We start from the raw sequence: 27,560 nt of genomic DNA, 5'->3' as shown, positions 1-27,560 counted from the left end.
CGGGGCTTTAAGTGGTTACAACCACTACCCCGAGTTTACCAAAGCTGCAGGGCAGAAACAGCAACCATCATCACTGGTCCAGGACAGTGACGTTGGACTCCATCCACAGGATGAGACTCACGTGAGGGAGCGCTGTTATTCATTGTCACAAACCGAATGCAGTGTTACTTATTAATTTTTTTAAGAAAACATGGCTGTGTCCCCCTTTTGCACACACACATATGCTCTCACCTGTTTCCTGCATCATTAACACCTCAAATACAGTCCAATTCTGCAAGAAACTCTGGACACTCTGAAGATGTTGCTCAAACATGGAGGAAACTGATGGGATAACAAATATTAATTATAAAGTCCTAGCATCCCCTTAATGTTTGTAATCATTTTGGTTATTTCTCTTGTTTTCTTAGTACACTTCTCATTATTATTGTTGAGTTTCTTTGTTTTTGTACCACTTGTCCTTCTTACACTGGACTTAAGTTTGCAGTTGTGTATTAAACATTTACAAGGGCATCCATTCCTGGCAAAGGAGAAGCAGAGAGGCAGGTGGTGAGTACAGGTGAACGAAGCCTATTCAGAAGATATTATAAAGAGGGGTTTGTCTTGACTGAAGAGGATTACAGGAGAAGGTGTGGTTCTTCTTAACTCACAGTGGTATTGTGTGCATGTGTGTGGGCTTGTTTTACTATTCATGGGATTCTGAAAAGAGGAAGCCTGCTATACTGGTGTGGACCTAGATCTTTATGGGGGCTAAAAATGCTGGGCCCCATAAGTTTAAATAGCTTTTCAGGGTTAAGACTTTAGTTGTGGTGGTAAAGATTAGGGTAAGGGGTTAACCCATGTATTAATGTTGCGGCTGGTTGTGTTTTTGACCTACCCAATAGGGTTCAGTGTCAACACAGGAACAGCGCAGATGCTTTGCTTTTAGAATCCAGAGGTCAAAATCTGCACTGCATTAAAACCACTGTGGTTCTAATGCTAAAGAAAATACTGTGATAATTTATGAATGGTTGTTTGTTTCAAGTCACACAGAGGAGGTGAGGAGGAGTTTTACTTGCTGATAGAGGTTTCAGCCTCTCAGAGCTATCTCAGGCATCTGGGCTGACAGCGGCATCTCTGAAGTGGAATTAGGCCAATAACAACAATCAAACGGAAGGTGTGTCTGCTCCAACCACCCTCAAATGCTTCAAAGCATACTCACAACACAAGCACTGCACCATCGGATCACCATCATCACTTTCTTTCTCAAACTTGGCTACAGCTGCAGGGATGGCACTGAGGGCAGCGCCACTGCCATTTTTCTCATTCCTTACCCTGCAATCCACAGTCATCACGGTCCCGGCTTGAACTGATGTGGAGCTGTGTCACAACAAGCTAAATTCATGCAGAAGTCATCTCCCTTTCTCTCTGTGTTTGGTTTAAAGCGTGGCGTGAGTCCAGGGTGTGGTCCTACAGCCATGCATGCACTCACACTGAGCTGCACATGTGCTCTCCAAAGGATACAGTGGCCTATTTGTTTTCCGGGGCTAGGAGTTACGGTGTGGAGTGAAAACATTTAACTAATGGCACGAAGTTAAAGATTAAAAATAGGACAAAAGGGAGGGAAGGGTAAAGAGAGTTAAGGAGCATTTGAAGGAATTATTTGACATTTTGGGCAATATTCAAGATCCCAGTTTCAACAACAGCAATCTTCGTTCTTTCTCCATTTATTTTTCAACAATACTTCTCCATCCATCCATCCCTGCTTATCCCTTTCAGGGTTGCGGGGGGTTGGAGCCTATCCCAGCTGTCTTAGGGCGAGAGGCAGGGTACACCCTGGACAGGTCACCAGTCTGTCACAGGGCTGACAATACTTCTATTAATATAAAATTTAAAAAAAAGACTATTATAAAGCAGAAAATGGTCTTCTTACCAACATGTCATAATTTATATTCAAACAACAACTTCATTTCTTTTTATTTTGCAAATATCATGGGAAAAAATTGCTTCTTGTCCCTTCAAAACCAAATAAATAAATTGTCTGTTAGCTCCACATTGTTTATTGTTAATGGCCTTTTGAAGATGAAGCAACCCAAATACAAACAGCCTTGGCTCTTGTTGAACTTCATTTGATATAGTTTACTCATGGGTCACACTCTTCACTAAATAGGTAAATCTTTTTGCCCAAATGCAATGACACGTATTCCTTTAACCTTTAGTTCACATGCCTGGTATATTTTTATTAATCATTTTAACCTGAAATGAGTTAGATTAATGTCACAATAGTTTGCCATTAACCATTTATTACATATTAATGTGAAGTGTGTGTTCACCATGAAGCGGAGATTTCTGTTGTCTTCATACCTTCATTCATTTAGCTTATAATGGCAACAGGATATAAACAGGTATAAAAACCTGACAGGTTACCGTTTTGTAACTAGCCTTTTTTTTTTAAATTTCAACACCACTACTCTTCCCGGATTTAACTTTCAACACTGAAATTAAGCCCATTTCCCCAAAAGTCAAACTACTTGTGAATAAATTAGCAGGGTAGGGGGGGAAACAGCGCCTCGAGGATTAGCACGGGGCTGCCAATATTCAAAACTCAGACGCGGGAATGGCTGAAGAAACGCAGCCATCTGCAGACAAGTGTGCACACGGGGGAAGAGCATCTGGAGTAGTTAATGGGTGCAGGTAAGTCTGTGTTGAGGTGTTTGGGTTGAGATCAGCGACAGTCTGAGAGAAGAAAAGTTATCTAAAAGTATGTCTGAGACACACAAGGACAGAGAGGTGTTGTGAGTGCCTTTAGGGAGCAAATTGGGTCAAGCAAGTTTCAGTCAGGTACAGGTGAATACAGTGAAAACACACACACACACACACACACAGGTAGCTCCAGCACGGTCTACAATGTAGACCGTCTCCAACGTCTACATTGTATTAAACCTTTTGTCTTTGTAATCATACTCATTAGAGAAAGAGGAGATCTCCTCCTTTATCACAATCACGTGTCACTCTATTCTTCTTTGTCCGCCTTTGTTTTAGTCATTACTGTTTCTCAGGTAAAGCCTCTCCTGCCACACTGAACTGAGCAGTTATCTAATCAGAGCTCAGCTGCAGAGGTCACGGGGAAAACACAGAGACAAAAGGGAGGATAAATCCAGGGAGTGAAAGAGGAGAAGGAAGCACATGGACTGGGCTTTTTTTTTTTCTTCCTTGCAACAGACCTCCCTTTCAGCCTCTCCCATAGTCTGTCCCTCATCCCAGGCCTCTGAGTTATCAGCTCACCCGTCTCCTCTCTCACAATGATAACAGCCTCTGCTGGTGTGTGGAGAAACACTAACTTTTGTCACTTCCTTCACCCCTCCACTGCTCTCTGGCCGACTCCTGTGGGACAGTTAACAAACCTGTCGCTGCTACATGCACTAACGTTTGCTGGAAAAACAACTGCATTGATCACTGCCTTTGGCTACAACAAACAATTAAGCAGAGAGCTGACACTTTTGACATTTTCACTCCAATGTAAAATAGATTTGACCACATAAATATTTTCCACAGTAGTGCATGATCTAAATGCACTGAATGCCAAGTCTGCAGTGAGAGAAAAAGATTAAAAACAGCCAGGGAGCTACATGTTACAATGAAAGTGTTTCGAGGACTGGCATCAGAAGAACTAATTACAATACTGCTAATTTAATCGGGCACACGAATAAACAGCACTTGAAGGCATACAAGTTTCCACATGTAGTGGCTCAGGAAAACTCTGTTCAGGCTCAGCAAAAAAAGCTAAGACAAAGATGATGTATGTGTGAGGGCAGGGCACAAGCAGGAGCCACACTACTATTTATGTTCACCTGAAAAGAGTTTATAAGAGGCTTGTTTGAAGCGTGTGACCACAGTTATGCATGATTTATGGTACTGCATTAAATCTATGGCAGGGCTCTATATCCTATGCCGCAACGTAGACACTGCACCTTTAGGTTGTAATATGCATTGTAAACAAGTATACTGATTAGCATAACGATCATCTTTGTGAATCTCAGTGTAATAGGCTGCTATGTCTAGTTTGCTCATTCTGCCAGTGGAGGCTACATAATTTTGTGTAAATTCAAGAGTCGGGACCAGCTACGTTTCAGTAAAATTAACTGTTGTTCACTGTCCACCATGAACAGGTCAGTTTGACTTGTGGTACCAAAGCAATGCACACACATCAGTCTAGATGTCACAAGTAGGTGGAGGGGGGTCAAAGAGATTTTTTCCAAAACCAAATTTGAGCATCAACATCATGAGATACATCATTATTTCAATAGCAAAACTGGCGTAGAGAAACAGAAACTAGATTTGTTGCCCTGGATGCTGGATCTGTTTTCTGATTATTCCCTGGAGAGACCTTCAAAAAGCAAGTGCTGGGACAACATTCCCAGGGTCATATCACCACGTAGGATCAGTGGCTTATCAAAACAAGTTATTACATATCAATGTCTACTTTTTACCTACATCCTCTAGTCGTAAATATAAAATCTTACATGGTTTTATCAAATATGTTACTTACTGTAAAAAAAAATCTGCTGGTTTATATTGGAAATAAACTAGATGGAGCTTAATAAGCAGAAATCTAACAAATACATTGGTGTCTAAAAAGATGTAATCCTTTGGAAATGGCAGCCTATCAACATAAGTTGCTTGTTGACTACAAATATATATTTTTAAAGATGCATACACATACACATAATGAATACTCAAGACAACAAAAGGTGCCCGAGAGTTACAGAAATATACTGTATGTTTGCAAGAAATTCCCCCTCACACAGCAGACTAAATATATTGTCTGCCCTGCTGTAGCAATGACATAAACACATTATCATACCATACACTGTCTGAGCTGTGTAGACCAATGAACTAAATAACCTCCATCACAGCACCAAATCTGATTTTGAAATAAGGAGGGGGAAAAAATGCAGATTTTGATACAGTACCATAATAAAGTGGGACAAGAGGCATCCATGGAATGACCGCACGCTATACTCAATTAGCATTAAAACAATGGCATCACAGTGAGCAGCAACAGCCTGAGATCTGCGCTGTGAAAAAACTGACAGTGGGAGAGACCACATGTATGTATAACAGTGTGTATATATGCGTGTTTGTATATTTATGCAAGTTTCTCGTCACACATGCCACAAAATGCCAGGGGAGTATACCATGTTACTGTTGATGTTTCATGAAATATTTCAAATAAAAAACAAAAAATAAAACAACTTAAACTATCCCCACCTCATCCACCTATTCCTACACATGCACGAGATCCTGTGGGTGTGGGTGTGTGTGTGATCTGCTGTCTCTGTTTTAAAAGGACATGCTGGTCACTAAAAGAAAAACATCCTGTGCGACAGAGGAATGAGGAAACATTCAAATCTCTCTACATGTTTCCTGATGCTGTTTGGAGAATTTGGAAGCAGCCTTGTTCCTCTCCGGAAACCAGGATGATCCAATCTTAAACTATCCTAACAATGAAAGGGCAGGGAGTCTCCAGGATTGCAGCTGCATGCCACAGACAAACTCCACGGCCTCTTTCTGAAATGAATGTTTAGACTCATACCCTGTGAACTGGTCATTTATCATGATGATGGATCACAGGGTAAGACCATTTCTCTCCCTGATGCCTAACGGCTGATTCACAGCAACGCTCATATTCACCACACACTTGCGTCCTCCTCAGAATACACTCACTTCCTGTCCAGCAGCTCAACTTCCAGCTGGCAGCACAGAAGGAGAAGTAGTAAAAAGGCTGATGAACACCTTCAAAGAAAGTACAGATCGAATTTCCCCACCAGAGGTTCCTGGAGGCTACAAAGAGGCCAAAATGTGGTCATTCACACATCCATTTAACAAAGAAGAACTGACTCATTGTTGGGACATAATTGCCTGGAACACGACAGCCTTTTGTTGACTTTGTGATTCAGACAATTTACTGAGATGAAGGGCTTTTATACTTCCTCTTTTGCATTACCATTTTCGATTGCTGATTTCAAACACTCTGTTGTTAGTGTCGAGTTTCAAACTGTAACACTAAAAAACAGATGGGTGAAAAAACTGAAGCAAAAATCCAGAGCTGATCTTACTCTAGTCCGGAGTAATGCCACTGTAGCAACTTCTGCATCTGTGAGAATGCAGGCGTGGGACTGGGCCACTAACTTATTAAAATAAAATTAAAAGATTGTGACTTACTGAAATGAGATCATCAGGACAAAATAATTACTCTTGCGTTCATTTCACTAAGAAGCTTCTGTTTGGTTACTTGTTATAAATAAAGCACATCCCTTTCTTTCATAAAAGGTGCATTCATTTATTTATTTTTTGCTTTGTAAAAGACCAAACTCACACACCATTTTCAGCCTGAGCCAATACGACTAAAACAGAACTTTTAGTAGGCAGGACAGGATGAAGGAAAGGTGAAGTGAAAGTTTGTTTAAAGGCACTCAAACAGGACACGAACAGCATTAGCGTTGCAACGAGAGTCAACGTAAAGTGACATTCAGTGAATGTACAGTAATGGCAGCAATGATGGTCAGCATCATGACACAGTCTCGCATTTGGCTTTTCTTAGCTTTGAGGTAAGCAATTTGGTTGATTGACAACACGGCAAATTGGTTAGAGGGTCATCTAGGCTAGAGCGTGGAATGACCACTAGCAACCAACCAACTGCAGCGACAAGGGAACCTTGGAAAGGATTTTCAGGTGTTTGCAGCTGCTTGTGTCTCCAAGGCCCCTCCCTTAGCCCGTTATTTGGTGGCATCCAATACTTGGCTGTCAATTTCAGCTCTCTGTCACTCGACAGCTGTGTGGTACTTTCTTAATGTCCGTCTGCACCGTAGACATTATCAGTGATATTGCTGAAACTTTAAAATGTAACATCTTGTGATAACAGAAGAGGGTTATCTGCAGCAACATCTTAGCAAAGCTCAAGCTGGTGCCTTTGTGAAATGGGCTTCACAGTCAGGGGGTAAAAGTTCCTTCTGGACAATTCTGCATTGTCACTTCCTCTTCCTTCTTTATTTAAATATATTTGTTTTCCATTTTAATTAAATTTAAAGAAAAGTTTAAAGCATGAATTTCTATGGGAAAATTAACTGCATGTTTATTAAATTAAGAAATAAAAGAAAAACTTTTATTAACAATATTGAACACAGTAGTCATGATTATGATTGTTGCTGTAATCTGCAACCTTACGGAGGGGTACTATCCAAATTGTTTAAACTGTGTGTCACAACAACACAAATCACCAAGGATCTATGCTTTTTCTAGGTTGCCTTAAAAAAGTAACAACAACAACAACAACTACTCGTCCCTAGTGTGTGCAAGTTGGCCACGCATGCATCCAAAAGAGGGTATATCCCCACCCTAAAACAGACAGTAAGTGAACCCATGACCTGACAGGTGTTTGATGGTCAAGCTCGTGTGTACGTCAAGCACATGGGGTTAATTCACTCTGTCTCACTCCATTAATAACAGATGGAGACACAATCAGCTGTTTCTTTATCCCGTGTGCAGGATTTCCTGTTTCCAGCACATTTCTGGCATGCTAAATACAATAGAGCTTTTTGTGGAATCTCACACACATACACACGCACGCACGCACGCACAGGCACACACACTCACACACACACGCACACACCACCTGTCATCTCCACATGTGATGGCTCAGTTAAGAACAGATAAGAAGCAGGTGTAACAACATACTCGTTGTCTTAACGCTCTAGACACGGCTACCTGGAAATGAAGACATTATAGAGAAAAGTGTCTGCTGTCCCTTTCACCTCTGTGGCATTTCATATTAACGAGCAAGTATTTGAACGCTTTGGAAGTCTCTGGAACAAAGACTTTTCCCTAGAGATCAATTGAATGAACTGTGCTTCTAGCATCGTCATCAGCATCACTCACCATCCTCATTTGTGTTTTAAAGAGAGGGCAGAGAGACACTTCACAAAGGAAAGGGAGGAGAAGGAGTAACAGCTGAGAGCCCTTAATGTTATAAATAATAATAATCAAAGTGTTTTTATTGAGTTTCCAAAAAGCATATCATTCATACAGAAAAACTCGAACTCAAGTCCTACAACACAATGTAAGACAAAACTATACCCAGACAGGACCAAAAAAAAAAAAAAAAAAAAAAAAAAAAAAAAAAAAAAAGAGGGGGGGGGGGGGGGGGGGGGGGTAAAAAGTTGCCAGTTATGGAGTAGACGGAAACTCATTTTCAAAATAGGAAATGAAAGGCTGCCAGACCTTAAAGAATTTCTTGGTGTTGCCCTGTATCGTAAATCTGAGATGCTCTAATTTGAGGTGTGCCATCACCTCTTCCACCCAGCGTTTATGGGATGGCGGTGTTGCCTTTATCCAATTAAATAGAATCAGTCTCCTAGCCAACAATGAGGTGAATGCTATTGCCTTCCTCTGAGAGGCTGTTAGTTGAGTTTCCCTCGGTGCCACCCCAAAGATGGCTGTCAGAGGCATTGGTTCCACATCTTTATTATAAATGAATGAGAATGTTCTAAAGATGTTAGTCCAAAAGTCTTTCAGCCTGTAACAAGACCAGAACATGTGGCATAAGTTGGCTGGCACCTGTTTACATCTGGGGCAGGTCGGATCGGCCCCCTGGTACATTCTTGCCAGTTTCTCCCTTGACCAGTGGAGTCTGTGTAACACCTTGAACTGTATCAATCCGTGTCTTACACATACAGAAGCAGAGTGTACTAGATCCACTGCCCCTCCCCAGTCAACCTCTGAAATGTCCAGCCCCAATTCTTCCTCCCATTTCCTTCTTACATTGTCCAGGGAGGGGGAAGCCACCTTCTGAATATTTGCATATAGCGTGGAGATTGTCCCCTTAGCAGTCGGATCTGTGTCCATCAGCTCGTCTATCCATCCGCTTTGTGGAAGCTCGAGGGAGGGGCTGAATGACTTTTTCACAAAGTCCCGAACCTGGAAATATCTAAAATAGTTAGTCTTGGAGGAGATTCCATAATCCTTTTCCAGTTGAGCAGCAGACATAAAAGTACCATTTTTAAACAGATGTTTGACACATTCCACCCCAGCTCTATGCCATTCCCTAAAGGCTGTTCCCCCGAGGGCTGGGGAAAACAAGTGATTTCCATAGATGGGAGCAGATAGGAGGGCGTTTCTGTTTTTAAAATGTGATCTGAATTGAGTCCAAATTTTCAAAGAATTAGATACCACCGGGTTGTTTGTGTAAAGATGTTTGCTCAAGGGTAGAGGAGCGCAGACCAGGGAGCGCAGGGACACTGGGCTAGAGACATACCTTTCCATATGAACCCATATTGGGGTTTCATCCTCATCTAACTCTCTGACCCAAAATAACAACTTATGTATATTAGCAGCAAAATAATAGTGCATATAGTTCGGCAGAGCCAGGCCTCCCTCTTCTTTCTGTCTCTCAAGAAACTCTCTTCTTATCCTGGGGACTGTTTTTTTCCAAATAAAGGCAGATGTACATTTGTTCAATTCCTTAAAAAATGATTTAGGAATAAAAATTGGTATCGTCTGGAACAAATAGAGGAACCGTGGCATTATATTCATTTTAACAGAATTTATCTTCCCTGCTAATGACAATGGGAGCGATGCCCACCTTTCCATATCTAATTTTGCTTTGTCCAGTGTTACTTTAAAGTTATTGTCCAGTAAATCTTTATATTTACTAGTTACATCAACACCTAAATATGTAAATTTATCCTTATGTATTGCAAAGGGATAGGCCCGGAAAGAAAGTTTCCTCGCCTGTTTATTAATGGGGAAAAGAACACTTTTGTCTAAATTAATTTTATAGCCCGACACCCTCCCAAAATCTTTGACAATACCAAGGGCCACCGGGATACTAATGGCAGGGTTTGACAGGAAAAGGAGGAGATCGTCAGCATATAAGGACAGCCTATGGTTTTGTGTCCCCCTTTGTATCCCTACCAATTCAGCAGCCTGTCTTAGCATTATCGCAAGGGGTTCAATTGCCACATCAAAGAGCAGGGGTGACAAAGGGCACCCCTGTCTCGTTCCCCGGAATAGAGAGAAGGGTTCAGATATGATATTATTTGTTCTTACCACAGCCTGGGGGCTCGAATAAATTATTTTAATCCACGAGCAAAATGTTGGACCAAAGCCGAATCTCTCGAGGGCCGTAAATAGATAGTAATACTCTATTCTATCGAAGGCTTTGTGGGCATCTATGGATATCACAACCTCTGGCACAATGTTATCTTCAGCAGTATATAGTACATTGAACAGACGGCGGAGATTGCTGGAGAGTTGTCTACCTGCAACAAACCCTGTCTGATCAGGATGTATTATCTTACTTATAACAAGCTCAATTCTAGCTGCCAGTACTTTGGTCAGTATTTTATAATCACATCCAAGTAAACTTACTGGGCGATATGACTCACATTTAAGTGGGTCCTTATTCTTCTTAAGGAGTACAGAGATCAAGGCCTGTGACATTGTTTGGGGCAGAGCTTTTTTATCAAGAGCTTCCTTAAATACTCTGCAAAGCAAGGGTATCAGTCTGGGAGCAAATGTTTTATAAAACTCATTTGGGTACCCATCAAGGCCCGGCGCTTTTCCTGTCTTCATATTCCGAATTGCTTTGTCTATCTCCGTGGCAGATATGGGTCCCTCTAACCTATCTCTATCTGCTGCCTCTAGTGGTGGTATTTCAAGGTTGTCAAAAAAATTCTTTGCTCGGTCCCTATCATTTATTTCTGAGGTATACAAGTCCTCATAAAAAGATTTAAATTGATTGTTAATACCCTTCTGATCTATAATTTTATTACCCATATTATCTCCTATCTCTACTATCATACCAGCAGCTGCTGATTGTTTTAGCTGGTAGCTCAGGAGTTTACCAGCGCGCTCACCATGTTCATAGAGATCTTGTCTTGACCTAAGATATAAATCCTCCTCACGCTGACTTGTCAGGATGTCATATTCAGTCTGAAGCAAAATCCTTTTTCTATGCAACTCCTCAGATGGAGTCATAGAATTTGCCAGATCAACTTCTTTTATTGCTTTCATTAATTCTATGGTACGTTTCATTTTTCTTTTCCTTTCACCAGCACTGTATGAAATGATTTGTCCGCGTATATACGCTTTTAATGACTCCCATAAAGTGCCACTACTTATATCAGGAGTATCATTAAGATCCAAGAAAAAAACTATTTGCGAATTAATGAATTCTTTAAAATCATCATCAGCCAATAATCTACTATTAAGACGCCACATCCTCTGAGGTGGTGTATAGTCAGGGAATTTAAGTGTCAGTGTGACCGGGCTATGGTCAGATAGTACTATACCAGGGTATTCTACATTCATTACCATGGGGGTCAATTTATTGTCTAACAAAAGATAATCAATTCTAGTATAAGTTTGGTGTGGTGGGGAATAAAAGGAGTACTGCCTGGTAGTCGGATTTGCATATCTCCATGGATCGAATATACCATAAGTTTTACAAAAGGAGTTAACGCATTGAGCAGATTTACTTAGCACACTAGGTGTTGGGCTAGAGCGGTCCAGAGTTAAATCTAGGACACAATTCAAGTCTCCCCCCAAAATCAAATTGTGCGTGTCCAAATTAGGTAGTAATGAAAACAAATCTTTAAAAAATTGAACATTATCCCAATTGGGTGCGTATACATTCGCCAACACCACTGGCATATTGAATAATTTCCCAGCTACAATAACATATCGACCATGTTTGTCTTTTATGACAGTTGTTTCTATGAATTGTACATTCCTGTGTATAAGGATGGCCACTCCTCGACTCTTACTATCAAAATTTGAATGATAGATCTGGTTAAATCCCCCCCTACACAGTTTCAGGTGGTCCCTGTTTAACAAATGTGTCTCTTGCAAATATACTATCTCTGCTCCCTGGTCTCTTAAATGGGAAAAGATCTTACTCCGTTTAGCCGGTTTATTGATCGCCCTTACGTTCCAGCTCATCAAATTTGTGCCCATTCTGCTCACAGCCATGTTTGGTGCCATGCCAGGAGTCCACAGCCCAACATGCCCACTACGCTCCTACGCCGTCCACTATCTGGATCACACCCTGAAGATCTGGCAGCAAAAACAGAAAAAATAAAGGGGCGGTGTCTGGGAAAAAACGAGGAAGCAACACACACACATACACAAGTAACACACAACACATTGCATATATGAACATGAACCCAAACACAGTGCTCTTTAACAAGCACTCTCGTGGCCAACCGGTCCACCATCTCCTACACGCCAAGCCTACCGTGTGCGGCTCCGTGCAAAATATCCCATGGTTCTAAAAATATAATATCACCCCTCCAATCTATGCACCTCCTAAAAGGAGGGAAAAAAAAAAAAAACAGTAGGGGAAGCTTGTAGCAAAAAGATCTTTGAAAACAAAATACAGTAATACAAAAATAATGTGTAAGTAGTATGAAGCAGGGCCACAGTATTTCTTAAATAAAATATTCAAATACAAAACAATAAAATGAGATATTACTTTGTCAGTATTGTAAAATCCAATCAACAATATCTTTCTTGAGACATTCAAGTCCCTACACCAGTGTAGCCCTTATACTTATACAAACTCAGACCAGCCCATATACTTCACCCGGGGTTCAATGTCTTCTTGATAAACTCCATGGCGTCCTTTGGGCTCTCGAAGGTTTTCGTTTGTCCTCCTTCTGGTGTAATCACCAGCGTTGCCGGGTAACGGAGCCCATATCTGACCCCCCCGCAGGTACGCAGGAGGCTCCTTGCTTCTTTGAAGGCTGCTCTCTTATTGTTTACTTCCTGGGTGTAGTCTGGGAAGATGTGAATCCGTCCATTCCGACCTTCTGGCGTTCTCTCCATTTCCCTTGCCTTCTTCAGTATCTCCTCCTTCTCTGTATAGTAGTGGCATCTCACCACGAACGCTCTCGGTGGAGCCCCGGCTCCATCTCGTCTTGCGCCGAGTGTTCGGTGTGCTCGATCAAGCGTCGGTGTCACTGATAGCCCCAGCTTTTCTTTCAGCAGTCCAGCTATGAACTCCGGCGGCTTCTTGCCTGTCTCAGCCCCTTCTCTTACCCCCACGATGCGTATGTTGTTGCGTCGTGATCTCGCCTCGAGGTCTTCACTCCGTCTCCTCAGCTTCAGCATCTCCTTCTCCATTTCTTTCAGTTTCGTCTCCATGCTGGTTATACTGTCAGACTGGTCGTTCAGCGTGTCATCCACTTCTTTTTTCCGCGCCTCCATCTCGTTAGCCAGACTGATGGTCGTCTCGCTTATCAGCCTCACCTCCTCACGTAGCAACTCAAACTGAGCTTTAGTGTTATCTTCCACACTCTTAGCCCACTTTTCCATCTCGGCTTTGGACTCTTTTCTTCCTTTTTCTATTTCTTCTTTGCATCTCATGATCTCGGTTTTCGTCTCCTCTCTGTATTTTGTGATCCCAGCATTCGTTTTTTTGATCTCGGACATCATGTCTTGGGCCCACTGAGGCATGTTGTCGGCGTGTGCTGGGCTAGCATTAGCTTTGCTAGCTGCGGCGGCAGGGTTGCTATCCGCGTGCAACTTTTCTACGCCGGCACGAGTCTGTCGGTTGGACATTTTCGGTCATAAATTGCCCCGTGAGCACACTCGGTCACTCCAAAGCACGAATCGTATTAAACGAGCTTCCTCAAACTGGCGATATTACTATTTTTGACTACTTTTACACGGAGCCTCCGCACGCACGTCTTCACACGGCAAAGCACATCCGGAAGTCCGCCCTTAATGTTATAAAGGTGAGGACATTCAGTGCTGTTCAGGGATAAAGCAAGTGTATAGCCAATTGGTGAAGCTATTCCTATTTTTCATGCCCTCAGATTTAATGTAAGAATTCGGAAAACCCTCAAAACATTGAATCCAGTTTTCTAACACTCATGAAAATCTTAGTCCTTCTCTGTTTCAATAAGGACAGATCGAAGTGTTCACATTTAAACTCACTGCCTGTCAAGGGCTAAGTACAGACTCTTCTGGAGTAGATATCCATTTATAAATCTGTAGCGTGGCCTTCACTTTAAATTCCTGAATGGACTGCATTATACAGTCTTGTGTAAATCACTCTTTATGTACAGCACTTTATCAGGCTGTCTAAATGCCTTTGTAGCCAGTGGATCTGCTGTAACCCTGTCACAAGCTGAGAGTTAAGTCAGTAACACTGTTTACGTGTTTTGTGGATGGACGATGTGGCTCTCTCTCTCTCTCTCTCTCTCTCTCTCTCTCGCTCTCTTTCATTCTCTCACTCTCCCCTCTGTTACCAACGATGACCACGAAGCGGACGCAGGCCAACCTGTGGCAAGACAGGCCTCCTCAACATCTGGGTTTATCCTCGAGCTAAAACCAACAGGCTATATTTACCCGGGTCAAACACATTCAGAGGAGAAAGATGGAGCCTAGGACATAGCCTGTGCTGCTAAAAAGACCTCTTTTAAAGAAAGAAAGTGGCACATCTCATATATTTACACCCAGGCCTGTGATTATCTGATTCATTCTCTTCTCTGACAAGAAGACACAGATGGGTAAACAACACCTTGAGAGAATTTGACCACTGAGGGAGTGAGAAAAAAAAAGAGGAGGCAGTTTTGACAGATCAGCTGCCTACCTAGAAGATGTTTTATCATTGCACAAGAGGCCATAAAGCAGAGACTCATTTCATGAAACATGGTGTGCACCTCCCTCTGTAAATCTCTGACCTCCTGACACCATCATGAATGCTGACTTATGGACAAAACCCTTGAGGGAGGAAAAATACATCAAAGAGAGTGGAGGGGGGTGGGCTGTAATGCTGTCACTCATCTAATGCTATTTGATATTAAACTGTACACCTGAACTCTAACACAGAACAACTATTCAGCATGTGTTTATGCACAGTATCTAAACAACTTTCATTAGGTTTGCAAACAAGAGCTTGTTGCATACACAAAGATGCTGCTGAGTCCAATTTACTCAAATATCTACATGTATATAAAATGAAATAGGTATCCAGATATACACATTCATGTATACAGAGATATATTTTCAGTTAGACAAAAACATGTTCATGCTGACTGCTCATAGAAACTGTGACTTAGCACACTGTAACCACAATATTACATAAAACTACACAACATTACATCATTATCAAATGAAATGCAATTTTCTGTCCTTTCTGTTGCACTCACACTTACTACACCCACACAATACCTCTACGTTTCTGTTCTGCTCTCTCTCTTATTGCCTCTTACTCTTCTACCTTATATGTACACACATCTGTATGTTACAGATTACTGCTCTGCAACTGTATTCTACCTTTAATTAAATCTAACTGTATTTTAATTGACTGCAGTTAAATGTTCATACCTGGCATGCTTTGCCTGTGCATCCCCCCCCATGTACCTGCATCCACAAGGTGCCTGCTACATAAAGACTAAAACAATCTCTGTCCAGACATTTCAGCTTATTTGCATGCAATGTAAACAAAAATGAAACTGATGGTTGCTTGTTGAAAACACTACAGAGGATAAAGAGTAATGGCAAAAAGCCCAGAGATTTCTATATATGGATTCACAAAGTAAATACAGGGTGTAAAGGTGCTTTTAGACAAGACGCATGCTCTGAAACACACTTTTTAATGGCTCGCTCGGTTTGCTGCTGTGCTGAGCAAAAACGCAACTCAGCTTTTAGGTGCTTTACGCCAATACAAATGAGGCATCCAGCCCTCAGCAGCAGCAGCAGGCAGGGAAGGCAAAATGGGAGAAGTGTTGACACCTGTTTCTGAGTTACCCTGTAGCTTTATAGCAGGCCAGACCCCTGTCCAGGTTGAACACTGCCTCTCATCTTATGACAGCTCAATACCACATTGGATTTGTGGTCTAGCTGCACATACTATCCATATGACCCTCACTGCACACTTAACTGCACTTCTTGTGCTTTTTCTCTTTTCTTTCTTCATTAGAGAAAACGTGGACTACAACTGAGTAAATATTGGCTTTGTTCAAGTTTTCCTTTGCTTACATTTAAAAGTTTCTAGCATTTGTGCTGAGGATATATACACATATATGTGTATTGGCCATTTATTTACATAGTACAATATTTTGAATCTATGCAGAAGAAAAGACATTGTATAGAGGAAGGTTTTTTTGAGATTTTGTTTGGTATTCTATTACATTATTAATTTTTAAGTAACCAAAGAATTTAGCCTTTTATTTTGTTTGCATTCTTCTGTGATACTTAAAACTTTTGACTGATCTGAATTAGGATTTAATTTTATAACATATACCCACGTTATTTATCTGACATACAACCGCATAAAGTTTTACAGTACATTAATTGTAATGTTTAACTTCTGCCAGAAAATGAGTAATATTTAAATGAAAATTAACTTTAGGAGCAGAAACAAACCTTCAGGCTTGAAAAACACCATGATAAAGTCCAGTAACACTGTTTAAGTGTTTTGACTGAGATGATAAAAATGACCGAGACAAGCCCTGGCAAATGGTAAATGAACTGGTTCTTATATAATCCTTTTATACTTCAGCACGCAAAGAACTTGTATAGAACGTGTAGAATGTGTATTCACATACATGTCTAAGTCCTTTCTATCCAACAGTCACATACATTCACGCATCAAGAGAAACTCAGAGTTCAGTATCTTGCCCAAGGATACTTGGGCAGAGTAGAAGAGCCAGGAATCGGACCACCAACCTTCAGATTAGTAGATGTCCTGAATAAATGGTGAAAGAAATGCACTTTTTTAAATGATGGAAAAAGAGTTGATGTACAAATTGTTTTATCTGGAAGGTTTATTATTTCAACAATAACAAACCATCACCAAAAAAAACACACACACACAAAACTACACCTCGATAAAACCACCTGTTGATCACAGTCAATTAATGCCCTCACCGCAAGCTGGGTGGAGGCTGTGATGTCAGGTGTGCTGACGTGTGCAGATCCATTCAGATTAACTGCCAGCACTGGTTTAACCTGTGTCACAGTGTCGGTTTATAAAGGCTATAAAAAGACTATGAGCCAGCAACAAACACAGAATGCAATTTGAAATACACTCTAATAAAGAATAGAAGACAGTAGCTAGCCCAAGTTCTAGTTAAAGACCCACTTTAAACACAAACTTATGCACATATGCAGCATCACCGTGGAACCTGACTTAGACCAGATGGCATCCATAGCCTCAAGGTTTGTGCTCCCTCTCTGTGACCTATCAGGATACACCCAGTGATTGTGATGGATGTCATGTACACAGTGAGCACACACAGTTATTCACTTCTATTAACCTCTATTTAACTAAGACGCCTTAAAGGATTAAAAAGAAACCTGGCAAGAGATTTTGTGTTCTAAAATTACAAACGGGTCGCGGCCGGGAAAGAGAACTACAACCATCGCTGATGCCAAAACGCAGCTTTTACTGGTGTTAAAAAAATAAATCACGATCTTGGAAAGATTGCTTTGTTCCTCCCACAGATGACCACGACTGCACGACCGTGAGTAAGTTCCTTGAAATCTTTGTCAAGAAAAAAGGAAAAGGGGAAAATCAACAACTGATGAGTCACCTCTGCCAAGATAGAATGCTGTGATTCAACAAAATGTTTACAGGCGAAATAACTCAGGTGGCCCACATTCACCTCCCTTTGAAGACAGCAGTCTTTGTTCCTGCAGCTGCATGCAATGAAACACCAAAAATATGTAGCAGAAAATATAGGATGTCTTCAAAGATCACAGACTGAAAGCAAGAGTTATCTGCTACAAACTGACTCCTGACGCTTTGCAACAATCCTACATGGGTCCAGAGTTATGAGGTCAACGCAAATTAACGTGATATCATTGTTTTAAGAGAAAAAGAAACATGCTTAGATAGACACAAAAGACCTTACAAGACTTTCCAAGCCCATGTCACACTCAGCGAAACATATTTTAGATAAAACACGAGGTGCATGCAGGTGAAACACATGAATTCTTACAGCTGTATCAACATATTTTGATAGGCAAGGTGAAGTTTAAACAGTTAACGCTAGGGCTGTTCGATATAATGATATATATCGGATGACGATATAAAAAAATCTATCGTTTCATTTTACACTATTGTTTATTTCGTGGTGTCGCAAAATAAACTGTTTACAGCAATATTTTTTCATCGTTTTGATGGTCACTGTAGTGGCTATATTAATTTCTTAAAGTTCTCTCTTTCTCTTATATTTAATATAACCACACTACGGACGGACAAGCGCCTGCTTTTATGCGTTGTCGTTAGCAACAACGATCACGTGGCTCCATCCGCTTATTTATTTTCCACATAAACCTTTCACAATAAAGCTCAAGATCCCGTGGAGACTTTTCAAAATAAACTGAATCACGTGAAAGAGTATGCAGAGTGTTTACGGATGAGAAGCAAAAAAGAGCTGCCAGGTGCTAAAAGATAAACCTTAGACTCAAACGTTAGAACAAGCTTTTGCCCGCAGCACACCGTGTAATAAATACTCACAAAGAAAACGGCGGCCGTTACAACTTATGTCTAAAAATGCATCGTTTCATGCATCGGTTAAAACACTCGACTCCAGGTACACGACGCCCAGCTGGAAACACTTCACGCAAGTCAAGCTGCCCAAGATTCACAGAATTTACAGAAAATGTTAAAGTTTTGTGATTTATATCGTTATCGGGACGATAGATGTCTTATATCGGGATATGAGATTTTGGTCATATCGCACAGCCCTAGTTAACCAAAATGCAGCTTATAACCAGCTGTTGTTGTTTAGTTGGCTCGTTGTCAGATTTCTGGTGATGGACAATATTGAGCATATTATGCATGTCGTTGCTCTGTAGCTACATACATATAACGCCGTTAGGCAGAACGACAATGTCTATCTACGCCTTCAACAAGGCAGCTTCCTCATAAGCATAAGCTTATGAGAATGCTGTTGTTGGAAGACATAATTAATGAATTAATACATGGATATTTCAGAGTATCACTTTTTCCCCCCTATCAAATAACCCCAAAAAACAAATGACTGTAACTTTAAACTACAACGATTTTCAGCTCCAAGACAACAAACCTCAACAGCCTTTTTTCTGAAAAATCTTTATCATTACAAAAAACCCCAAACAAAACAACAAAAAACAAACAAACAAAAAAAACAACAACAACACAGCTTTAGCTAAAAGTTGCTAATTCACTTTAGCTTCCTCATCCCCCTCATATTGTAAAGTTATTACTGAGGCATGTTCACAGAACAGAGACATCATTATCAAGTTACTACTCTGGCACATGAAAAAGGTCAGTTCAAACCTGTGGCTGCATCCCCCTGTATACAGGTTCATAAAAAGTCCCTTAAGCAGCTCATCTAGAACATCTTTTGGTGTCAGTTTTTGCATTTGAAAGTATACACATCTCCCAAACAGGCGGCTATACAAATAATTCTAAAATAAGACTGGTCATTAATGCTTGCAAATTTTTAACACAACTTCACCCATCTGGAGAAAAATCAAACCAAGTATAAAGAGCTTCAGGTCTAATGAAAGTTCCTTTGGGATCTTTTTTTTTAACTGTGACCCCACAAACTGTTTTAATCTTTCTGACAAACTCATTAAAAGAGTATTCTTTAATTCTATGTACATTTAGTTCATACACTATAAGAACCAAGGTTTTAGCCCACTCATCTTAATCTTTAAATTCATGTGTTTTCAGTCCCATTACCACAGGTATAACACAGGTATGCAGTCTGTCTTTACACATATTTGAGTCATTCTAAAGAGCTCACTGAATTTAAACATATTGGTACTGTAGTAGGATGGCTCATCGAAACAAGTCAGCTTGTGAAATTTCTTTTCTCCTAAATATTCCATGACCACCTTTAAGCAGTATTGCAAAGTGGAAGTGATTAGGAACCACAGCAACTCAGCCACAAAGTGGCAACCACAGTTGACAGTTACAGAGTGGGGTCACTGAGCGCTAAGACGCATAGTGTGTGAAAGTCACCAACTCTCTGCTGACTCAATGAGTTTCACACCTCCTCTGGCATTAAGATCATAACTTCAACGCAAACACTTTGACAGTTGATTTGAATCTTTACAGAGCCTACGATGTAACCTACGTAAGTAGCCAGTGCTGTTGCCAGCATGCTTGCGCATCTGGTCACGTCCCCAGTGTTTTATACATGCCACAATAGAAACAAATAAACTTCTGGCTTGTTTTCCCCTCCTGGGTGCCTTCTCTTTATTGTGGGTACTTTTTTTTCTTCCCAGAGGCAAACATTTATCCCTCAAGTTTTTCCACTTCTTTGTACATCTCCTCAAATCCACTCCCATAGGTTTGCCAATTTCCCTTCAAGAACTTACTGACATGCATGAGTTCTTATATTGAGGCTATGACTGTTATCCTCTCAATGATAAATTCAAAAACTGAGGCTAAAAAGTAGGCGGAAATACATAAGACGAATCAGCGGTAATGAACAGCCCAGTCAGTCAATAGTTGCGGGCTGCATCGATTCAATATCCAGTTAAATTTCCGGAGAAGTGTACGCCAGGTTATGCATAGCGTAGGGTTTCAAAGGGGTTTGCAGTTAAGATGTACCTACAGCACTATAGGCACTTCTATGCAGAAGTGTAAATCAACTATGAACTGGTAATTTCATGAAATGGGTTTCCATGTAAAGCAGTGCACAAACCCAGGTCCATAAAAATATGCTTAGATGAGTTTGATGTGGAATAGGTTGACTTGCCCACACAGCCCTGGCCTCAACTCCGCTGAGTACCGTATTTTTCGGACTATAAGGCGCACTTAATCCTTTAATTTTCTCAAAAATCGTCAGTGCGCCTTATATTCCAGTGCGCCTTATGTATCGATTCTGGTTATGCTTACTGACCTCGAACCGACTTTATGTGGTACATGCCGCTCAAAAATAGGGCTGTTTGATATAATGATATATATTTGATGGTGATATAAAAACGTCTATCGTTTCATATTACGCTATCGTTTGTTTCGTGGTGTCGCAAAATAAACTGTTTACGGCAATATTTTTTCATCGTTTTGATGGTCACTGTAGAATTAATTTCTTAAAGTTTTCCCTCTTATATTTAAAATAACCACACTTAATTGCCCCTTGGGGATAAATAAAGTCTCTCTGATTCTGACTATGGACAGACAAGCGACTGCTTTTATGCGTTGTCGTTAGCAACAACATCACGTGGCTCCATTCGCTTATTTATTTTCCACATAAACCTTTCACAATAAAGCTGAAGATCCTGTTGAGATTCTTCAAAATAAAATGAATCACGTGAAATAGTATGCAGAGTGTTTACGGATGAGAAGCAAAAAAGAGCCGCCAGGTGCTAAAAAATAAACCTTAGAAAAGGCTTTCCCAGCAGCATGCCGTGTAATAAATACTGACAAAGAAAATGGTGGCCGTTTCAATTTATGTCTAAAAATGTAACACTCGACTCCAGGTACACGACACCCAGCTGAAAACACTTCACGCAAGTCGAGTTGCCCGAGATTCACAGAATTTACAGAAAATGTATAATTTTTGTGCTATATATCGTTGTAGGGACGATAAATGTCTTATATCGGGATATGAGATTTTGGTCATATTGCACAGCCCTACTCAAAAATCTGTCAAAAAATGTTTTAGTACGACTTTGGTAAGCTATGAAGCCCTACCGCTTGATGGATTGTCGGAGCATTATAGCTACTGTAATCAGGAGCCTCACAGACTCGGAGTAATCTGGGTCCAAAAGTCCGTCCGCTTCAGGTCCCAAAGTCAAACGAGCACTGCGGCATCACTGAGAGTTAAAAACTGTCTAAATTCTTTCATCTTTATAAAATGATGAGCATTGCTGCTTTACCACGTGTAACAATTAAGTTTAACATCCAGGCGTCCATGAAAACAGACTGTATTAAATTTAACGGAGTTAGAAGTAGAAGTTAGAAGCAGGAAGTTAGCTCGCTAGTTTCCACCTAAACATGACATAGCATGTTCTGACTGAGAGATTTCTGAAAAAATTAAAACTTACAGCTCTGCTATCACTTCCAACATAAATGAAGACAGAAAACTAAACAGCAGTGACGTTTGTAGGGTTACTGAAGTTTGGCTAGCTGGTATATAATGATGTGCTACGTGATCGCTAGCGACACAGCTATGTTAGCATAACATAAACACAGTGAGGCTGGAGGATGAATGCTAACCTTTTTTTCTTTTTTTTCACTTGACAGATGTTAATGTGAGGGTTCCCGAGGGTTGGGGACAAATGCAATAACATGGCAGGATGCTGTAAACGGACCAAACTTCAGTCAGGAGAACAACTGAGATAAGCCATCCACAATACGAGGTTAGTCATTAATATACTGCAACAACATGGGACTAGAGCAGCTGCAAGAGAATTCAACATTAATGAATCAATGGTACGGAAGTGGAGTAAGCAAGAAGAATGAGTTGAGTAAAGTTTGACTTATCTGACTGTTTTGTTTCGCTTAATGCGCCTTATAATCCGGTGCGCCTTATGGTCCAAAAGAATACAGTACCTTCAGGATGAACTAGAATGGGGGCTTCTGCTCACAGAAGTGTCTGACCTGACAAATTCCCAACAGCATCCTCCAAAATCTTGTAGAAAGATTTAAAAGCTTCTGTAGGTATTATGTGTAGGTGTCCCAATACGTATATAGTCGATATATTGTATGTTAGGTATATTTTAATTATACAGTTTCATCAGGTTTGCATTCACCATTCAGTTTCTATTTATCTTATACTGCGAAGAGAGTACATAACTTTTGCTCAGTCGATAACTATAATGCATTTTGGATTCCCAGCTAAAGCAACTGCCTAATATTTTCCTTGACCAAAAATAGCCATTGTGCTTAGTTTGGCTTTTAACATGCAAGCTTTCCAAACACCCATGGAAAGGATGAAAACAACGGAAACACAGATCACTGAATGGCTGACTCTTGCAGCTCGGTGTACATCCACTGATCAAAAACTGTATTTACAATGAGGAAAACCATGTCGTTACTACAGTAAACTGCACAGGCAACATCCAATCCTGATTTCCCCTTAAACTGGACGTGAAATACAGGATTTCCCCCATAGTACAGCAAACAGTGGGCAGTACAGGATAACCAGGTTAAGGCATTTGCACATGATTCTCACATTTTCCTGGTAATCATTATTCCATTAGTTCCAGACGAGAGGCGACCAGAGCAAATGATGCCTTGAATATGTGCAGTGCTTCCATGCTCTGCTGCTCTTGCCCGACAAAATCCATCATCCTCATACTCGACGTGTCGTTTTCTGAGGGCTTTGGGGGGTGTGGGGGTGGAGGGGGTACAGCAGCAACACGGAGGATCTCAATGAAAGGGAGAGGACACACACACCGAGGCATCATCATCTCCCATTCTGCGTACACACAATCGACTAAGCACACACACAGAAGCATGCATATCTACAATGCACTTACAAATCCTGCACACAGGTCCTCTGACAGCTGAGCGTCTGCATGCACACACACGCGTAAGCACAATCAATTAAAACGTGTTGCATACCCTTTCATGACAAACCACTTCCATCTACAACTACTGAACTCGTCCCCCCACCCCTCCTCCTTAAATATGCGGTGCAGCCAAAATATTTCCCATGCCGCTCATGCTGGATCCAATCTCCAGCCAAGGGAACTTCCGTTTGTAGGAAAAACTACTCGAAATTCAAAGCTCGTCCAGGCTAACTAGCTGGCTCCCAAACAAAGCTCCCATTGTCTGGAACTTGTAGTTTTACCGTTTTTCTCTTGGCCCTCGCAACTGTGATTAACTCAGGTACGAAAAACTACAAATCCGAAGTCTGCAGAGCCCCATGAGCATGCGCAATGGCCCCTTAAGGATCGCGAAGGTTGTGGAATATTTTCTCTTTAATAATTTTTGCGTGCAGCGGCACATTTGAGAGTATGTATGCACTTTGCTGAGAAGCTGGAGGTCGAAGTGAAGCACGGACCCGGTGAAAACGGCTCCTGGCGGGACTGAGACCCGCGGCTGAGCCGTAGTAAAGAGGCTGCTCTCCGCATTGACTGAAGTTGGTCGGGTCGGCTCGGCTGCCTCTCCTCTCGGTGTTTGCTTTGGCTCACTAACGTTCACTTCGCTCGCCACTTTTCAGCGCTTTTGAATATCCCCGGCTGCTCACCCAAAACTGCTCAGAGAAAACCAAAAGAGCACACACGGCTTACCTTTCGCTGCTCCAGGGTTTCCGCTCACTTCCAGCTCCGTTAAAATAATCCTCCAGACATTGTGGAAACAGCCGTTGCCCGACAGTCTGCTGCCTGTTCACCAAGCGAGACGCTGCCAAGAATTCTCAACCGAAACCACGGCGAAGCTGCGCCCGCACTCACTGCGCATGCGTAGCTCCGACTGGCGCAAACTACTGATAGTAACACAGGGGGCGGCACGCTGCTGCTCCTGGAGCCGTGGAAACACGTAGTAAATACAAGTGGTAATACTGCAGAGTACAAGTACCTATCAAAGTCCTGCATTCACAGTTTTGCTGTAGTACGAGAACAACAATGCATCAAAATAAAAGCATACTGATTAATTAAATAGTGGGTATTGCAGTTACTTAAAACTTGATAAGACATTTTAAGAACAAAAAATAAATCATAACCATAAATGAACCTAGAGGTTTGGCAATACCCCAATACCCACTTTACTGATGTAAAGTTTTCTATATTTTAAACTTCTTAAATTGTGAGCCTGAAAAATATGGCACATAAGAACAATAAACTACACAAAAACACATTTTTAACAATACAGATTAGGCTAAAATGAGGAAAACCCTATCTAATAAAGTGGTTAAGCAAAAAACATCCCATCACAACTATTTAAAATTAATAAACTAATAAAAATCACTCAGCTATAGTAACCCTAGGGCAGGTGTAGCTTTTAAATTTGAAGGATGGGGTTCTGCAATGCATGGCAACGCCCCAACATTGTTATAATCAGAACACCAAGTATTAGTTTAATTTATTGTGGTTTCGTACGGTTTATTTATGAATGAAAACTATTCATGCAGTTATTTTGAAGGCAGAGTAGCACAAGTAAATTATTTTATAGTATTGGCTTATACATTAGACCTATTGTTACAGATAACGATGGTGCCCTTTATTCTTTCATTTACAAACTTCCATCTTATCCTAACCTATAATACTTAGTTATAATTTATTTGTTTATAATATGTTGTATGAATAATCTGAGGCTACAAAGTAAAAAATAAAAAACAGAATCTGAACTGGTGGAATAGTATCAAGAAGCAGAATGGAATATCCCCGTATTGTTATGTACTTGAGTAAATGTATTTCCTTTTTTTGGTTTTTTTAAAATGTGGACAGAGTGTTTTACTGTGCAGCCCAATACGTTTTTACTCAGTGTCATGTCAAGTTCACAAATAGGCCAATAGCACACCCTTGTGGTTGCTGATTTGAAATGCTGAGCGATTAACCTGAAATGAACAATAACTAAGTTAATGATATATAAGTATTTGTTTGAAAGAATTTATATATATTAATTTATTTTTATATTTATACTGTTGATTGATTTTCTTTCTTTTCCAGAGAGCTTTTTTTTAACAGTAAATCTCACTGTATATTCTACAAGGAACCTTAAAAAATTTTTAAATTTCAACTTCTTAAAATAAAGTTTTGAGATAATAACTCAAAAATAACACACATTAAAAACTACTTCATTTGAGACAGATAAATATGAAGGCTTGCCGGCTCGGATGTCGCCCGGTTCAGCAAGGTCCGCGTCAGGTGTTGAGGAACCAGGGCACCCTGACGAGAAGTGGGCTACTGGAACAAGAAGGCATCGGTGGGCAAGACGCGAAAACAGGGCGTTGTTGGAATGCTACTACGCAAGTAACCCTGGCGGAAGGGGTTACACGAATAGGATGAAGGACCTATGGAATCCTCGATACCCAACATCCACAATGACGGCGAAACAACTAGTAGCTCAGTGTTCCAACATTCAAAAGAAGGGACTGCTCTCACAGCTAGAGATTGACGAGGTACAACACAAATGCTACGGCAAGGAGGAGTCAGGACGCCAGGTCAGGGGGGTGATATCATCACCCCCACCCGAGATTGGGTACCAAGCCCCAAGTGCGATAGAAGAAGGATCGTTGAGTGTGAGAGGAACTGACCTGAAAGACAGGATCATGGCCAAGCTCGAAACCTGGACCCCCGTAGCCGGTTACCAAGACTACGTGAAGTACTCTCAGAAGGTCTGCTACATGACGTTAATACAGCACTACGGATGATACCTACAGCCACCATTACCGAGACTAACAAGCTGATCTACACTACGGCAGCAGTAACCAGTGAGATGCTGGGCTACAAGTTGAACAGCCACAAGGGGCAGTACCCTCCATGGAGAAGGAGGCTAGAAGCTAAGATCAAGGTAGCATGGAGGGAGGTTAGCCAACTATCGGTGCTGCAGAAAGGTGCGATGAAGAAGGTGCCTAAGAAGTACAGTAAGCTGTCCATACCTGAGGCCTTGGAAACTGCCAAGCAAAGACTTACAGCCTTGGCCAGCCGCTTGAAGAGGTACACCAGAGAGATCGAAGACAGGAGAATAAACCAGCTGTTCTCCACAGAACTAGCCACGGTGTACTCTCAGTGGCAGGGGAAAAATATGAGAACAGCGCCACCAAGGCTGGAGATCGAACAATACTGGAAGAGCATACGGGAAAAGGACGCAACCCATAACGGCAATGTTCAGTGGCTAGTGGATCTGAGGGCAGACCACAGCAACCTTCCTGAACAGGGTCCAGTAACCATCACAGTAGCAGACATCCAAGAAAGGGTCTCCAGTATGAAGAGTTGGACAGCACCAGGCCCTGACATTGGTTCACGCCTACTGGCTAAAGAAGCTGACTGCACTCCACAAGCGCCTGGCAGCACAAATGAACCAGCTGCTAGTTGACGAGCGACAACCAGAATGGCTAACCAAAGGCCGGACAGTCCTGATCCTCAAGGACCTAAGATGAACAGGCACATGACTCAATATATGGATTGATTACAAGAAGGCCTATGACTGAATACAAGATCAACAGGACCCTAAGAGCCTTCATCAGGAACTCAATGGGGATGTGGCGGACAACACTAGAGGCCAACTTCAAGCCTATAGCACAAGTCACCATCAAGTGCGGGATCTACCAAGGAGATGCTCTGTCCCCACTGCTGTTCTGCATAGGCCTGAATCCCCTCAGTGAGGTCATTGACAAGACTGGCTACAGATACCGACTGCGGAATGGAACAGTTGTCAGCCACCTCCTGTACATGGATGACATCAAGCTGTATGCCAAGAGTGAACGAGACATCGATTAACTGGTCCACACCACCAGGATATACAGCAATGACATTGGAATGTCATTCGGACTGGTGAAATGTAGTCGGATGGTAACAAAGAGAGGGAAGGTAGTCAGAACTGAAGGGATTGAACTACCAGAAGGCAACATTGCAGACATAGAGGACAGTTACAAATACATGGGGATCCCGCAGGCGAATGG

General features: G+C 41.4%; 1 protein-coding gene across 2 annotated transcripts in view; it reads right to left on the bottom strand.

Moving 5' to 3' along the window:
- Positions 1–24,372, bottom strand: part of sipa1l3 (signal-induced proliferation-associated 1 like 3) — a 93,832-nt gene extending 69,460 nt beyond the window's left edge. For both annotated transcript variants that reach the window (XM_063492735.1, XM_063492734.1), the window contains exon 1: positions 24,229–24,372. The gene's annotated coding sequence lies outside the window, so the exon portion shown is untranslated. The remainder of the gene's footprint in view (positions 1–24,228) is intronic.
- Positions 24,373–27,560: the final 3,188 nt, after the last annotated feature.

Source organism: Pelmatolapia mariae, linkage group LG14 (assembly GCF_036321145.2).
Source record: "Pelmatolapia mariae isolate MD_Pm_ZW linkage group LG14, Pm_UMD_F_2, whole genome shotgun sequence".
NCBI classification, from domain to species: Eukaryota; Metazoa; Chordata; class Actinopteri; order Cichliformes; family Cichlidae; genus Pelmatolapia; species Pelmatolapia mariae.
This window is presented reverse-complemented; position numbering and strand designations above follow the sequence as displayed.